This window comes from Ascaphus truei, chromosome 4 (assembly GCF_040206685.1).
Source record: "Ascaphus truei isolate aAscTru1 chromosome 4, aAscTru1.hap1, whole genome shotgun sequence".
Lineage (NCBI taxonomy): Eukaryota > Metazoa > Chordata > Amphibia > Anura > Ascaphidae > Ascaphus > Ascaphus truei.
Window position 1 is genome coordinate 75,614,143 of NC_134486.1, and position 15,659 is coordinate 75,629,801.

The 15,659-nt window shown below is 42.5% G+C and overlaps 1 protein-coding gene across 4 annotated transcripts in view; it reads left to right on the forward strand.

The window, feature by feature from the left end:
- The window catches only part of MACROD2 (mono-ADP ribosylhydrolase 2), a 1,806,074-nt gene that overhangs the window by 46,031 nt on the left and 1,744,384 nt on the right, over positions 1–15,659 (forward strand). Inside the window, exons 2-3 of one of the 4 annotated variants that reach the window (XR_012800925.1) lie at positions 162–256; positions 2,783–6,002. The exons of 2 other annotated variants lie outside the window; for them this stretch is intronic. The gene's annotated coding sequence lies outside the window, so the exon portion shown is untranslated. Of the gene's footprint in view, positions 1–161; positions 257–2,782; positions 6,003–15,659 lie in introns of those variants that run through there. One more of the 4 variants, XR_012800924.1, reaches the window with a different exon arrangement.

Consider the following 15,659-nt stretch of genomic DNA (forward strand, 5'->3'; position numbering starts at 1 on the left):
GCAACACTTAATACCACACTCCGGACACGCTCCCTTTGCTGCGGGTGCGTGTATTACCACTTCCCCCTTCAGCTCAGGGGACGGGTCTGGTCTGCGGGCAGCACCGGCGTAACAACCTGTCAATCAATTGTTTTTTTTGTTTTTTTCGCCTTTCCACACAGGGTCATCAGACAAAGGGGAGTTGTCAAAAGAAATGAAACCCCTCCTGAGTTTCAACTCCCTATGCTTGCAAACTAACTTAAAACATATTCTGAAGGTATTTATGTATCTGATTTTGGTGACAATGATGTAACCTATTTAACATGTAATTGATCTTTGTACACTTTGGTGCTAGGAGGGATTACCCCATTAAAACTTGTTTTTTAGATTTGGCCCCATTCACTTTTACTCACTCATTTAGCAAACCCCCTGACTCAGCACACAGATCCCTCTCCCCACCTTCCCCCCTATTGCTATGTCGGGGTGTGTGTCTGTGTGTGTGTTTTTACAAAATGAAAACAGCTAAATACAGATTTCCACAGTTTTGCTATTTATTATTTAAGCACTGGAAAACAGATTTCTTTGCGAATGGAAAAATCTTTAAAAATAAATTAAGCACCGATTTTACAAAAAAATAATCACTGATAAACGGAATCCCTAACTATAAAGCATTTAACATATGAAAATTACTTGGTATATACTTTGCCAGCAAGTAAAGATGGTGAACGCTGACTAAGCCAGGACAGTGGAAGGTATAGTAACCTTAATTTACTAATTTTAATAATTGAACCTCAACTCCTCTGATTTACGATGTGTGCTTCTTTTCTGTATATTCTGCACAGGTCTTTTGTATGTTATGAGTATACACCTGTATTATTATAATACATATTGAGAAACATACAAGACTGCGCGATGTGCTCTTTCTTGTCACCCTGTTCCCCATTTTAACCCAGATACCAGGTAAAGAAAGGACCATCTTTATAGCGCAGATCACATAATACATGAACAAAAATTAAGGGATCCAAATTGTGAGTGTAAATACTACAGATTAAACGAAGAATTTAATATCTGTATGAACATATTGCACTATTTTGTGGTCTTTTTTTCCTTTCTTACATATTCCCTCTATTGTAACCCTGTGCCCAAAAGAACCAACGGCAAGAACTAGCAGAGCACAACTTAACAAATTGTGTTCTGGGTTGTGCCCATCTAAAATAGCTGCTGTAGCTCTGCGCTTTAAGGCCTCGGGCATGGTCAGCGCTTATGCACTGACCCGTGCTGAGGCGCGCTTACGCTCGGCACTGAGCCCCTGCAGCCACAATGAGAGCGGCTTTAGCAGGGGCTCGCTTACGCAAGCGTGCGGAAGCGTAAATCTTAGCAAAATGTAAAATTTTCGCGCTTATGGGAGCGCAGGGCCGATCACGTGAGCGGTTCGCCCAATGAGGGCGAACCAGCTCCGTGACGTCACTGGCCCGCCCCCCGACACGCCCCTGGACGGCGCACGGTCTAAGGCCAGGGAAAGCACCCGCTTTCCCTCAGCCTCAGTGCGCCTCCGCCCGGCATCACTCACCATGGACGCAGCCTTAGGCCTCGTCCAGGGTTCCGGCGTGCGCGCTGAGGCTCAGGGAAAGCTTTCCCTGGCCTTAGACAGCGCGCCATCAGGGGGCGGGCCGGTGACGTCACGGAGCTGGTTCGCCCTCATTGGGCGAACCGCTCACGTGACTGGCCCTGCCCTCCGACAAGCGCGTGATTTTAAAATTGCCCTAAGACCTACGCTTCCGCGTGCTTGCGGAAGCGTAGGCGAGCCCCTACTAAAGCCGCTCTCATTGCGGCTGTAGGGGCTCACAGGTAAGTGCAAGCACGGCTCAGCGCGTAAGCGCTGACCATGGCCGAGGCCTTAGGCTGAGTCCACGCTGCTGCTGAGCTCGCTCATGCTTGGAGAGCTGTGATGTCACCAGCTCTACAAGCATGAGCGATCGCTGTCCTGCAACATTTTTAGAGCAGGAGTGGGGGGGGAGTGGCTATTAGGGGAGGGGGTGTGTCATTGGCTGAATAGGGGCTGTGTGTGTGTGTGTGTGTGTGTGTGTGTGTGTCTGTCCATTTTCTCTACCCCTTCCCTCCTCTCTCCCTTCTCTCTTTCCCCCATTGCTCTCTCCCTCTACCCCCATTGCTCTCTCTCTCTCCCCCCATTGCTCTCTCCCCCTTTCCCCCTCTCTAGCCCCCTTCCCTCTCCCTTTCCTCCTCTCCTTTCTCCCCCCCTTCTCTCCTTTCTCCCCCCCTCTCCCCTTCCCCTTCTCTCCTTTCTCCCCCCTTCTCTCCTTTCTCCCCCCCTTCTCTCCTTTCTTTCCCCCTTCTCTCCTTTCTTCCCCCCTTCTCTCCTTTCTTCCCCCTTCTCTCCTTTCTCCCCCCCTTCCCTCCTTTCTCCCCCCCTTCTCTCCTTTCTCCCCCCCCTTCCCTCCTTCCTTCCCTCCTTTCTCCCCCCCTTCTCTCCTTTCTCCCCCCATTCTCTCCTTCCCCCCTCACTTTGTTTGCCCACCCCACACCACTGTTTGCCCCCCCCCACACCACAGCAGTCCGTTGTGCCCCCCCCCACCAGTATTAACATCATATTATTATTGTCTTATTTTCACTTTGTTTACTTAACAATTTACTTTGTGGGAGCGCCTATTTAATCACATTGTTTGTCAAGCCGAATGCAATGATGTGGGTCACATTCTTGTAGGAGTTACAGAAAGAGTTGCGTCATTTTTAAATTCTGAGTTATTTTGAGTTTAAAACCATTTCTCCATCATAAATGTCACAGGTGAAAGATAAGTGGAAGTTAAGGACAAACCCACAAAAGGTGTGACTCTTGTGTTATGAAATTAGAATTGAACAAGGAGTGTTATTCCATAACACATGGATTCTCATACTTCAAACTGAGACCTCTCTGAGGAGTCTAATAGGTAGCAATATGTATGTAGCCTTTCTGATGGTTTACTTTTTTATTTTATGAACTGTCTGCATTTCTATTTTGCGTGTTTTTTGTAACATTATTTTTCTTTAATAACTAAACACTGTACCACTTTTTCGGATATTTTAAATCTAAAATGTAATAAGTACTGTTTTTGGGCCTTAATTTGAAACAAGTACCTTTTTAGAGGGGATTAACTGCATTTTAGAACATATATTTGCTACATTGGGCTTTTGTTCTAATTGCATATTTTGGTAAACTCGTAACAAGGACTCTGCCAGTAAGTTCTGAAATTGTTCTTGGTGATGGAAGCTTATTGAGGTGTAGTGTGACGGTTTTTGGGGAGATACTGTTCATTTTGAGGACACTGCAGGGAGGTAAATCAGTTAGCAGGATAGCTGGAAGTATTCACCCTTCTGCATACACCAGTCACGTGTTTACAGCTGTGCTGTTCATGACGGGTACTATCAATGCTAAAGAAAATTCTGTGTGATACATTTACTTTGTCATGTGTGTAGCCTGCTCTCTCTTTGCCTGGTTTGGGGTAGATGGATGTGACGGTGAAGGGATACCCATGCCATAAATAAAGTTATTATGCCCGGTTGGGTGCCCCTGAGCTATATTGGAGAAATGTGATTGTCAGCTCTTCAACCCAATTGTGGTATATAACTGCTTGTATATTAAAGATGTATGTGGTTTTACTGTTCCAGGAGTGCCAACCAGCGGGATGCGCCAGGCGTGAGCGTTAGGGATGATGTTACGGGAAAATGTTGTCAGGTTGTGTTTGGGTAGAAGGGGGCCCATGTTGCGGGTTACACGAAACATGCACTGAGGAATCCCCCCAGATTCCTGAGGACTTGAGGAACACAGACCACCAGATAAAATCCCCCCTAGAACGCAGTTTGAAGCTCACTGCCAAATCCCCCTGCTTCAGCACAAACCAGAGCAGTACGACCGGGCAGGGAACTGGGTTACATTCCAGGTCCCAGGATATGCCTGAATCCCAGGACCCAGTGAGGGGTTCCGTAACACTCTCACCAGGGATAAGGTGGAGAGAGCTGTTGGGTTTAAATTTTAAGTTAAAGCGTAGAGTGTCAGCTCTGCAGCCAACAGCTGGCTGCAGTCCTGTGATTGTGTATAAATTGTCTGTATGCGCCTGGCTAGGAAGAAGAGGGCCATATCACTGTATTAAGGGTTAATTAATACCCACAATCTACACAGGGCATAAGGGGTTAATGTATATCCCCACACTCTACACAGGGTCCCTATGATAAAGGGACACTGCCCAAGTAATGCCCAGATAGCCTGAATCCAGTATCGGGTTTCCGGGGGGTTACTCCAGCTCAGGATAGCGCTGAGAGTTTATTGGGGTGTAAGGAAAATGTGTGTCAGGTTAGAATAAAACTGTGCAAGTTAGGTTTTTGAAGTAATGTCATAGGAAGTCCTTTAGTATGGATAAACAATCCATTTGCATAGGAAGCAGGGGGAGCTTCAAAGATTCAGCAGACACATTTGGGATTCACAAGTACAGTGAGTCATAACTTAAGTCCAGGACTTCTAAGGCATCATGTGGTGATTACTCCGACATGTCTGGGGAGACCCGGATTTAACAAAAGAAACTAGCATTGTAAGGTGTTACTTGGGGAGGAGGAGAGGTGAACATTTTGACCTGACAGGTGGCTAGGTGTCAGGGGACAGGGAGACATTAGGTCTCTAGGGAAGTAGGCTTGGCTAGGTATGCTAAGCAGCTGAAGTGCCAAGTTCGCACATGCTCTCATCATACCATAAAGCTCAGTGTCAGGCTATGAAGAACCTGGCAGAACTCTGCTATAGGTGGGAGGATTGGTTCCTTTTAAGATGGGACTTGTGAGGTTTTAAAAGTCGGGGCAGCCAGTCTTCCATCTTGAAAGAAGTTCCATCTTGTAAGCAGATTCATGTAAGCTACAGCGGGCGGTACAGAGACTATTTCCTCGCAACTAAAGATTTGTATCCAGCTTCCAGTATTCGTAAGGACTAAGGAGTTGCTAGCTAATCCTGCATTCGGGGAACGAAAATATTACTTTTGGCGGAGAAACAGGGGTTGCCGCTAACGCCCCTACCCAAGAACTGTTACGCGGCTCTTTTTGTGCATCAACCCCACGTATGGGAATTCCTGCCTAGAGACTTGATTTCTGTGGATTTCGTTTCGTGGACAGTTTTATTTCGTTTTGCCCATCCCAGTAAGTGTTTATTTGTGATAATTTTGTAATTCAAGCTGTGTGTGTTTGTGAATAAATACAATTTATTTTATTTCATGCTTTATTCAATCAAAGGATTCACATGGTAAAGTGTTAATAAGCTTTGTCTCCCGTGACAATGGATAATTTAAGTATTCTGAAAATTTTCAAAATAGGAGCCCAATTGTACTTCCTATGTAAGAATTTGTATTTGATCTAATTACTCACTATTTAAAATTGATGGCTTGTTTCTCACTATCTGAAAGTATCATTTGAGAACATTTCTCAAATGTAATCGCTCAATAGACGTAGTCATTTTCTATACTTTGACCTGGATATATACAACTTTTTAAGTAATATGTATTCTTATGGTATTATGTGGTGGTACAAGTGGCATTTCAAATGGGAAGTTGGCCAAGTAGGAGCAAACAAATGAAATGGGCACAAAGCAGTCAATGCAGATTCTGTGCAAGCACTAGCAAAGTAGGACCAAGATAGGAACAGGCTTGGCTGGAATAGGACAGTTTCAGCTAGGGCCATGCGGTGCAAAACCAGCAATGAGCAACTAATACAATGGATTGTCAGTCGCAAAATCCAGGGTCAGAGTCGGTAGCAAAAAATAGCAGGGTCAGATTTCTAGAAAAGTTTGTAGGTAAGTTTTGTGAATCCTTTTTAATTGTTGAATGTTTTCAAAAGGGGTGGTCTCAAGCAAGGCTGCCTTAGGGCAAAGCGGTTGCCTTGGGCCCTGCACCTTCGGGGACCCCAGCGCTCTCCCTCCTGTTGGCGCTGGGATCCAAATTCCGCCAGACAGGAGAGGGAAGAGCTCGAGAAGGGAGCTGGGGTGTCCCTGTACCAGAGCAGGACCGCACTACTGCTCACCTCAAGGGTGGGAGGGGTGTGTGTAGCTGGGGGAGGGCCTTCCTTATGTGGTGGTACCGCGTTGCCATGACAATGTGACGTTATGCCGTGACGGCATGATACTGCAGTAGATGGGGGCCCAGCCGGTGGTACACCAGTTTGGGTCCCGGCAAAGCTAAGGCCAGCCGACTCGCAAGTAGCAAAATGAGTACAATTTATCAATGTCATTTACTTTATTCAAGTTCCACTTACTTTTTTTTTCAAGTTCCACTTACTTTTTTTTGTAATAGGATTTTCATTTTCACCATGGTATCAATTGTCCTCCACATCCTTTTTTTTGATTTTTTTTTTTTTAATTTGTAACTAGGAAAAACTGCAGGATTTCTCAACAAAATACATTACCTGGATTAGAAAGGAAGGGGAAAACAGATTGCAACAAACATAAATAACAATTTGATTATGATTTGTATTTTTAAAGATCTTACAACATTTTAACTTGAACACTCTTAAAGATAAATGCAACATTATGAGCTTTTTTTCCTACAGTATATTCTACTGATGCAAGGAGTTGAACATTTTTTTCTTGCCATGAGCTCCCTCTGGCGGAATATTTAGGAATCGCCTGTAATAAAAATAATTTGAAAAATTAGGAAGGCTTGTGACCAACTTGATTTTTTTGAGAGGTACAAGAATGACAGATGCAATGGATACTTCTTGCTTAGACTGCAAGCTCTTTGGGCTGCAACTCCCCTCATTATTTGTAATTCTACCTGGAGCATTTACCTTGTACAACATAAGTAGCAATCTTTCATATTGTAAAGTCCTTACAATTCTATTGGTGCTTATACAGGAATGACTTAACACCGCGCTGATAGTCCCGGTGACGCAACGTCGCGTCAAAACAAATGTATTGAATCCGTTGCGTGCGCTTATAGTAGGGACAGAGTGACGGCTTGGTCGCGATTGCTGGAAGTCAATGCAATTTGATTTTTTTCAGCAACTGCAGCGTGACGTCAGCGTCGCCGTAGCAAGAACTATAAGCGCGGCCTTATAATGCACTGCTGTGCAACAAGCTTTTGCTACATGAATAATTTCATCCTTAAAAATAAATTGCAACCTTTTTAACTAAATAATATTTGACCGAATGTTAAGAAAACATTTTGTATATATTAATAAAGATACATAGGTAATGTTTTGTAGAAATGTTGTAATTAAGATGTAGTTTGTTTTGGACTGCTTTCATTGTGTGTGTGTGTGCACACATATATTATGTATGTATACATACACACACGCACAAATATATGGTTATCTGCAGCACTCCTTTAACTCTAAGGCTAGGTCCCCAGTGAGCACGGCTGCGACGACGTGCGCGGCGCACATAAAGTACGGCCCTCTATGAGGCCGGCCCCAGTAACTGCGTGCGCGCCCCGGCACAGTGCGCGACCACATTTAGCGTGGCGACGGAGCGCTGGCTACGTTACGGTTGCGGTCAGCCAATGAGGACCAACCAGCTGCTTGACGTAATGGCCGCGCCTCCACCATGCTGGGAACGAGCGCCGCCAGGCACCCCATCACACTCACTGGGGCCACAGCCTAAGCGAAGACTGAGGTAGGAGCTTGACAAAGGACCTGGGTGGTCCGAAACGTTGGCCACTTCATTTTGTAATGCATTTTCTGATGGATTGAATACAAAAGATGTTTTTTTAACGTAAGAGTAATGCTGCGGGCAAGCATTTTTTTGTTTGTACATCTCGCATAGGACTATGACCGTCCGCGTGACACCCATGACCAAGATAAGTGACTTTAGTTCTGTTTGTATATACTTGATGAGTGCCTACTACTGCAAGCATTTTTATCATATTATTACCGTATTGGCCTGAATACAGTGCTTTGTTTTTCTTCGAAAAATGTCCTTCTGAAAGCGTTCTCATTTTACATGCGCAGCATAACACCTTTTTATTTTTCACGTAGAACACCTTCAAAACTATAGGGCTGTATTATGTGCGAGGCCGTACTATATTCGGGCCAATACGGTATATCCCTGCATTTTACAGAGTTAATTTTTGTTATATTCGCATCTGAATTGTGCTGCACTCTGAGTTCCCTCGCTGTTACCAGTAAAAGGTTAATCATCCATACCTCTTTACACCTGGGATGGTGGGCAGTTTTACAGAGTTGAGTGTGCTTCTTTGTGTCTGTCATATTTTCTAGTCTTACTGTTCAAAATCCTTGTTTTTCCTGTTTTTTACTGGTCGGTGACAAAAGCAGCTTTTGATGGGGTTTTCTTCAACCTTTTGTTATTCAAAAGAGTTTATCCGCAAAAATATATTCTGTGCTTTTCCCTATTCCCTGAACAGTACACAATTTTTCCTTTCTGTTGCTCAGTGGGTTAAAGTCGTAGGATTAGAGTCAAATTTGTCCTTCTGCTTTGAAAGGATTACTTACCAGCGTTATAATACATATGGACAAAACATCAACATCTGGAATCCCAGTACCAAAACTCACACATGATCTGTAACGTCCGGTAGCAGTCTCATCGAGTGGATTGGCAGGTTTATTCGAAAGAATAGGTATTTCGCTCATTATAAATTGCCGCAGTGCTTTACATGGATATCTGAAAACAGCTGCTGCCTCCAGATAGTGAGTGTTCAGACTTCTTTGTGTTTTGTCCCTCTGATTGAATTTAATTTTTTTGTGGTGTCTGAAATTGCCTGTCACAATTTTTCCAGAGGGACTTTTTATAAAGGAGATAAAAGCTTGGGTTAGCGGAGTTAAATTGTGAGCAATGTTAAAGCTTATTGCAGCGGTAAGGAAACTCTTTCAGAGGTAGTCTATCCATGTTTTTACCCTTTTATTTACGCTCTAATTTTTAGCGGCATATATCAACATTGCATATGTAACATTTTGAAGAGCTGCTTAATTGACCCCCTCCTATCACAGGTGACATTGAAAATCCGAATATGCTTACTCCTGGGCCATACAACATTTGCGACACCCCCTCCAACCAGAGTCGAAATCGCCGCAGTCATCAAACTTAAGAACAAAGCCCCAGGGGATGATGGTCTGGGTGGAGTTCATGTTAATGGCGCTATGGAAGATGTTCCCTCACTTATTTGGGGAAAAAAAAACGAATCCCAAAAGAATAGGAAACTGCGCTGCTTCTGCCCCTACGCAAAAAAGGAGCAAGAAGTGATTGTAAAAATTACCGCGGAATCTCCTTGATCAACCTGGTGTATAAGATACTGGAAGCCATAATACTAAATCGCATAAAAGACGGATGACAAAAAAGAACACATGAAAATCAGGCCGGTTTTAGAGCAGGAAGAGGATGTATTGACCAAATTAGTGCCTTATGACGGGTATTAGAGCTGTGACGAGTTCAGGTAACCAACTTACATAGCCTTCCTAGACTTTACTGCCGCCTTTGATAGCATTCGTAGAGAAAGCTTGTGGAACTTACTAAGACTGGATGGAATACCTAAATGTGGAAGGAGAACCTCCTGTGGCGCTGAGGCAAGAATAGGGATAGGATTGTGGATAAAGTTCTTCTCGTGGGCTAATACCTCAAAAAATGAAGACAAGATGTACAAAAAACACTGCAATAGTGCATTACCCAGGGACAATAATATAAAGAGAGCAATTTAATATAAAACAATTAATTATAAAACAAATAAAACAATTGAACCAAACATAGTGTATGCAATATAAAAAAACTTTCATGTGCTTGTGCACTTGGAAGATGAAGCTTGCTCCGCCTTGATAAAAATTGAAATCCTACTCGCCAAAGGTGACTAGGACATGCACATTTGTTTTAGGGTCTTTTTGACAGGTACACCGCTCGCCGTGGGGTGAAATAAGCCAGTCACTGGGGAGGATCGCCTTCTATACTCGGAGTCTGCTTGCTGCCTGAGTCTGGTCGATCGGTTCCACTGCTGACGTCACCGCCTGGATCTCACTGCTACGGTGTCCCTGCGATGCCAAAAACCTCCAACGCGTTTCGAAACTCCTAATAGTGGGTTTCTTCGTCAGGGATAGATGCTGCATGGGTCTGTGCTTCTATATATACCCCAGTTCATTCAATTATGGTAATTGTTAATTACTTTGGGTGACACCCAGTGAAGAGTCCTCTGATAGAACATGGATGTAGATAGTTCTCTGATAGAACATGAATGTAAATTTCATCAAAAGGTAAACAAAAGTTAACGAGTTTAAATGTACTTACAATATTGATCAATATTGAATCATAAATGCCCAGATTACGGTTCATAATTTATAGGGGGAAATGAATAGAACCCTCCTTCATAATGGACTAAATAAGTAAGTAAAATGTGAAACAACCGTGCCTGTGCAAATGAGTCAATATGTCAATATATCAATGCAATACAATTTGCTACAACATATACAACGATACACAACAAAATACATCAAAATCAAAACGTTCTAATGCTTGAATATAAATATGCAAATATAAAGAAAAATTTATATTTATATAATTGTCAACATGTATTTATACAACATATTGCTTAGCACCTATTGGAGAGACAATTTATTGGAGAGACAATTTGTCAGATAGGAAACATGAGAGAATAACTTACAATGTACTATCAATCATAGTATTGTGTTATTGTGAATTTCTCATAATGATTTACTACAATATCATTAGTTATAAGAATATTAGTAAAAAAATAATAATTGATGTTAATGATTGAGTTAAAAAAGGTGAAATTAAATAAACTTAAATTAAACGAATTTAATGATATTTGGCAGGCAAACACATATGATGAACAGCAACAATCAGAAGTGTGATACTTTTAACACTTGTCGGCAGACAAAGACACTGTTCATTTTATGTAATATTATTTAAGGAAAGCTGATAGGTCAAATTCAATGTTTAACCCCTGTGGACTTTGCAGTGTTTTTTGTACATCTTGTCTTCCTTTTTTGAGGTATTAGCCCATGAGAAGAACTTTATCCACAATCCTATCCCTATTCTTGCCTCAGCGCCACAGGAGGTTCTCCTTCCACATTTCCATATCTGGTTGGGAGATACCAGAATAACCTTTTGGGCAACTCCAGGACTACCTTTTGGACTTTGTATCACAGGTTTTTTCTATATATTGTCATTTTTAATAATTTGTTTGCACGAGCGCTATATTGCACTTATATTATCACTGGATGGAATACCTAATAAATTATGTAGCATAATTTCAGCCCTTTACCTTCGCACATCCTGCAAAATAAAAGCCTACAATGAGGAAAGTCGTGAATTTACAATAAATTCCAGAGTTAGGCATGGGGGCATTTTGTCACCAACTTTATTCAAAATTGGAATCGATATCGTCCTGACAAAAGCTTTGGATAATCAGCCGGGAGGTGTGATCGTTTATCCAAATAATTTTGTACTGACTGATTTTACATTTGCTGACGAAATTGCTCTGATCGCAGACTCATTGGACTCGTTACAGGGCATGGTGGACCGAGTGACAAATGAAGCCCGTAAACTTGGCCTAGTTTTGAGCAGTAGCAAATCCAAACTTTTAATGTACGGCAACCACCTAGTTGACCCAACGATCCACATTCAAAATGAGCCCATCGAGACTATTGACCACTTCACCTACCTTGGAAGCAATATTACCGGAAATGGAGACATCTCATCAGAAATAAACACTAGAATACAAAAAGCTACAATTGCGTGGGGCTCACTTAAGAAACTTTGGGCCAGCAAAGTTATTCTACCGACTTTATTATACGGTTTTGAAACCTGGCCGGTAAAGGTGACACACCAACATAAACTGGACTTATTTCAAAATCGGTGCCTGTGCTGACTAACAAAAAACAAATATACTGATAGGACGTCCAATGCTGAAATTCGACGAAAATGCAATGTTTCTGAAACTGTGTCGGCCATTATAGAACATAGACGGTGGCGTTGGTTAGGCCACACATTGCGGATGCGACACAGGATTCCAAAAATAACCCTAATGGCTGAAACTGGTCCGACATGGAAACGACCGAAGGGTGGCGTTAGGGCTACAACATTGAGATACTTTAAGCGAAAAGCTGAGGACCTGGTTATGCGCCCTTTCAACCTTAGCCTAAGAATATTTAATGAAGACTGGTTATAGAACCTAACAACTCTAGCCCATGACCGCAAACAACGGAGACAAATTTCCGTGGAAGTCGCCTATACCCATCCTGGGTGAAGAGGCGAAAACAACAAAAAACAAAAATATGTTACATTATGACCTCTCCCAATAAACAAGTCTTTTTAACTTTTATCTTTTCCCCTACAGCTTTACTCATTCGACTCATTTATACTAGGAAGTGCACGATGGACTAGATAATTTAGGAACACTAGATTTATTATGAAAATCCAAAATGGAGTAGAGGACTAATCTATTTTCAATTCTATGCACCGCTTTGATGCAAACCAGTAAACAGATCGCTATAGGATTTCAGACTATTGCCTAATTGCATGGCAACTATGGTAATGTCCTTAAAGTACTGGAATATTCTCAGCTAGCTCTCTGGGATTTGAGTAAATTCACCAACTGTTCACTGTTGAACGGTCATCCACAACGTTTCATTTTAGACACTAGCAAATTACTCAATGCAGGAAACCTTAACTCTGCCATCATGTGGCAGAATACTGTATAGCATGGTAACTCCCATCATGCTCATCATACTCCCATATACTTTACAATTCACTTAACAAAGGGAGGATTATCATTACAATACACACAACAGACCAGAGGTAATTACCGTATATCATGTATCATCACTGCTGTCCTGAAAATAACTAAGATGTTTATTAGCACAATTGCTTATTTAGCAAAGTATTTAAGTGAGTCTATCTTGGTTGTGAGCCATATGGCTGTGTCACATAAAGTGTCTGGAGTTAATACTGGAGTTAGAATTGGAGTTGAATACTACAAGAAGATCTGAACTCTGCACTTCAAAAACAACTACAACCTTGTAACTGTGAGAACTTGACTTTCTAAATGCTGTGATAATTTTGTATTCTTCCTATCCTCCAGTATATGGTTTAGTCCAGGGGAGCGCAATCTTTTTCCCCTGCGCCCCCCTGCTGGCTTTCCCCCTCTCCTCACGCCACCCCTCCTCTTACCTTGATTTAGACGTCCTGGCGTCATGATGTCACGTTGTCATGGCAAAGTGACGTCACATGACCATGACGCCGCATTGCCATGGTGATGCGTCACCAGGAGCGTCTGAATTAAGGCAAGTAAAGCTCTACAGAGGCCCTGCAGCTCCCCCGGTATTAATTTAAATGCCTTCGCGCAGTGAATCTCGCGCCCCCCGCTTTGCGCACCGCTGGTTTAGTCTCTACTCCTGCATCTCGCTATGCCCTCCCTATTGCCTTTTCTCTTAAATGTCTCCTCACTCCTTTATAAATGTTTCTGTTCTCTCCAACTTCCCCACTCCCCTCCTATCCACATTCCACATTTCATCTCTCCTCCCCTCCTCATATGTCTGTGCCCATACACTGCACCATTATTTATACACCTCTTTCCCAATAACTTCATTACCCCTCAATAAAAAGCACCCCACAAATCCTCTATTCACACCCTCTATCTACTCCTTCCTGCAGCTGGGGATATTTCTCCTAATCCTGAACCCAGACATAAACAAACACACCTGCTCTCACCCACGCCTCCCTGCCATCTCCTCCCATGCAAATGGTGTTAACCTTCTGATTTAATCCTTACCAACCTTAAAACTTGCCCCACAAATCAAGCATCCCAATAGACTCTGGCTATTGTTCCACACCCACAGTCACTCCTGCCACCCATTGTGACCAAGCACTGCCATCTACAGCTCTTATTCCTGTCTGTACATTTCCCATCATACCTCTTAGATTGTAAGCTCTTCGGGGCAGGGATTTCCTTGGCATCGCATGTACGAGCTGTGTTTAATGGAATAAAATTATCAATTTCGATTTGTTGGATTTTTTTTTTTTACACATGATGGGCAAGTGGAGAGACGTTATGGGATAGATATGCGTGCATTGTTTAGCCAGTAAAGTCCAACACACCTTGCTGGTATCCATATCCCTGGCCTCAGATGTGTTTCAAAGGAAATTATCATTATAATTGTATCCTGGAAATGTCTGATCCAGTTTAATTTTCATGACTTCACTATTCGATCAGAGGCAAGAGTCGGTAAAATCCATTAAAATTGCATTTGATAAAATGTAAGTGCAAAAAACAAGCGCAAGTGACTTCAAAATAAAAAAAAATTATAACCAGTTTATTATAATAATAATAATAATATTTAACTAAAAGTGCAGTGCAGCTCAACATAGAGACAAACCCAAATGTCTCAAAATAGTGCAAAATACCCAAAAAGAGAGTGCAAATGCACTCTGGTGATAAACCGCTAAGTGACACTTAAAGTGAAATAAGATAACCTTACAGCTTAGATAAATCTCTAAAAGATTTGATTGTAAATTTCTAAAGATGCTTCCACGTAACTTATGTAGAAAGGAACAAAAATATAGTGCATTATGTCTATATTTTGTTTGGATGTAAGTAGAATAGGGGGGAAAAGGCCCAGTTGCATGCTATTGGTAGTACAATAGCCAGCGATGGGTTAAACCTACAGGTGCAGCAACGGTGTATAGATTCCTAGTGGAAAATTGTCTGTAATATAGCCAAATCCACTCTCAATATAATAAAAAAGAAAGGCAACACATGTACACTATATTTTTGTTTCTTTCTATATATGTTCTGTTGATGCATCTTTGGAGACCTACAATCAAATCTTTTACTGAGATTTATCTAAGCGGTAACGTCATCTTATTTCACTTTGAGTCACTTAGCTGGGTTTTTTTTTATCACCAGTGTGCATTTGCCCTCTTTTTTGGGGGTAATTTGCAAAAAGGTACTTGTAGCGCACTTTTCCCCCACCCTCTGGGAGATATGGTGGCTATGGTGTGTGTTTGTGGTGCGTTACCTGTGGCTCACAGGAGGTCAGAGCCTCCGCTACTGGGAGCCTGGGGTGTATCTGATCCTTCTGGTGACAGTGTCTCCACCTGCACGGGATCCTACTATGTTGGATAACCCCATGACAGGACCCAATACAATAATACACACACTGAATAAAATAACAGTTTACTGTATGCATAAGAATAATAATATACTGTCCCCACATACTAGGCCTTGCACGGACGTACCCTCACAGTGTCCTCCAACTCAACGTCCACACCTGAGGGGTTATCCCCAAAGTACTGAAGGCCCTTGGGCACCCAACAACCCTGGTGTCCACAAGCAGCAACCCACCCAAATGTGTGAGACAGAGCTGCCCACAACTACTGTGTGTAAAGTTGGTGCACTTGTCGATACAGCTTGCGTGTACTGACTGATATGTGTGGTTGATTCCAAGTGCTGGTTGTTTAAAGTGTGTGCAGTTAGAACCAGAAGGAAAGGGATGTACTGGGTATACTAGCAGGGGTGGCTGTTTTTTGGGAGTGTGCAGTGGGTTAATCTATTTTTAAAGTGTGCTGTAATTTGAAGCCTGTAACTTTTTTCCCCCTTTCTTCTGCCTGAGGCAGAGTGGGTGTGGTTGGTTAATTGGCTGGCCTAACACACCTGCAGTGGGTGGGGTTAGTTAATTGATAACCTAACACACCTGGT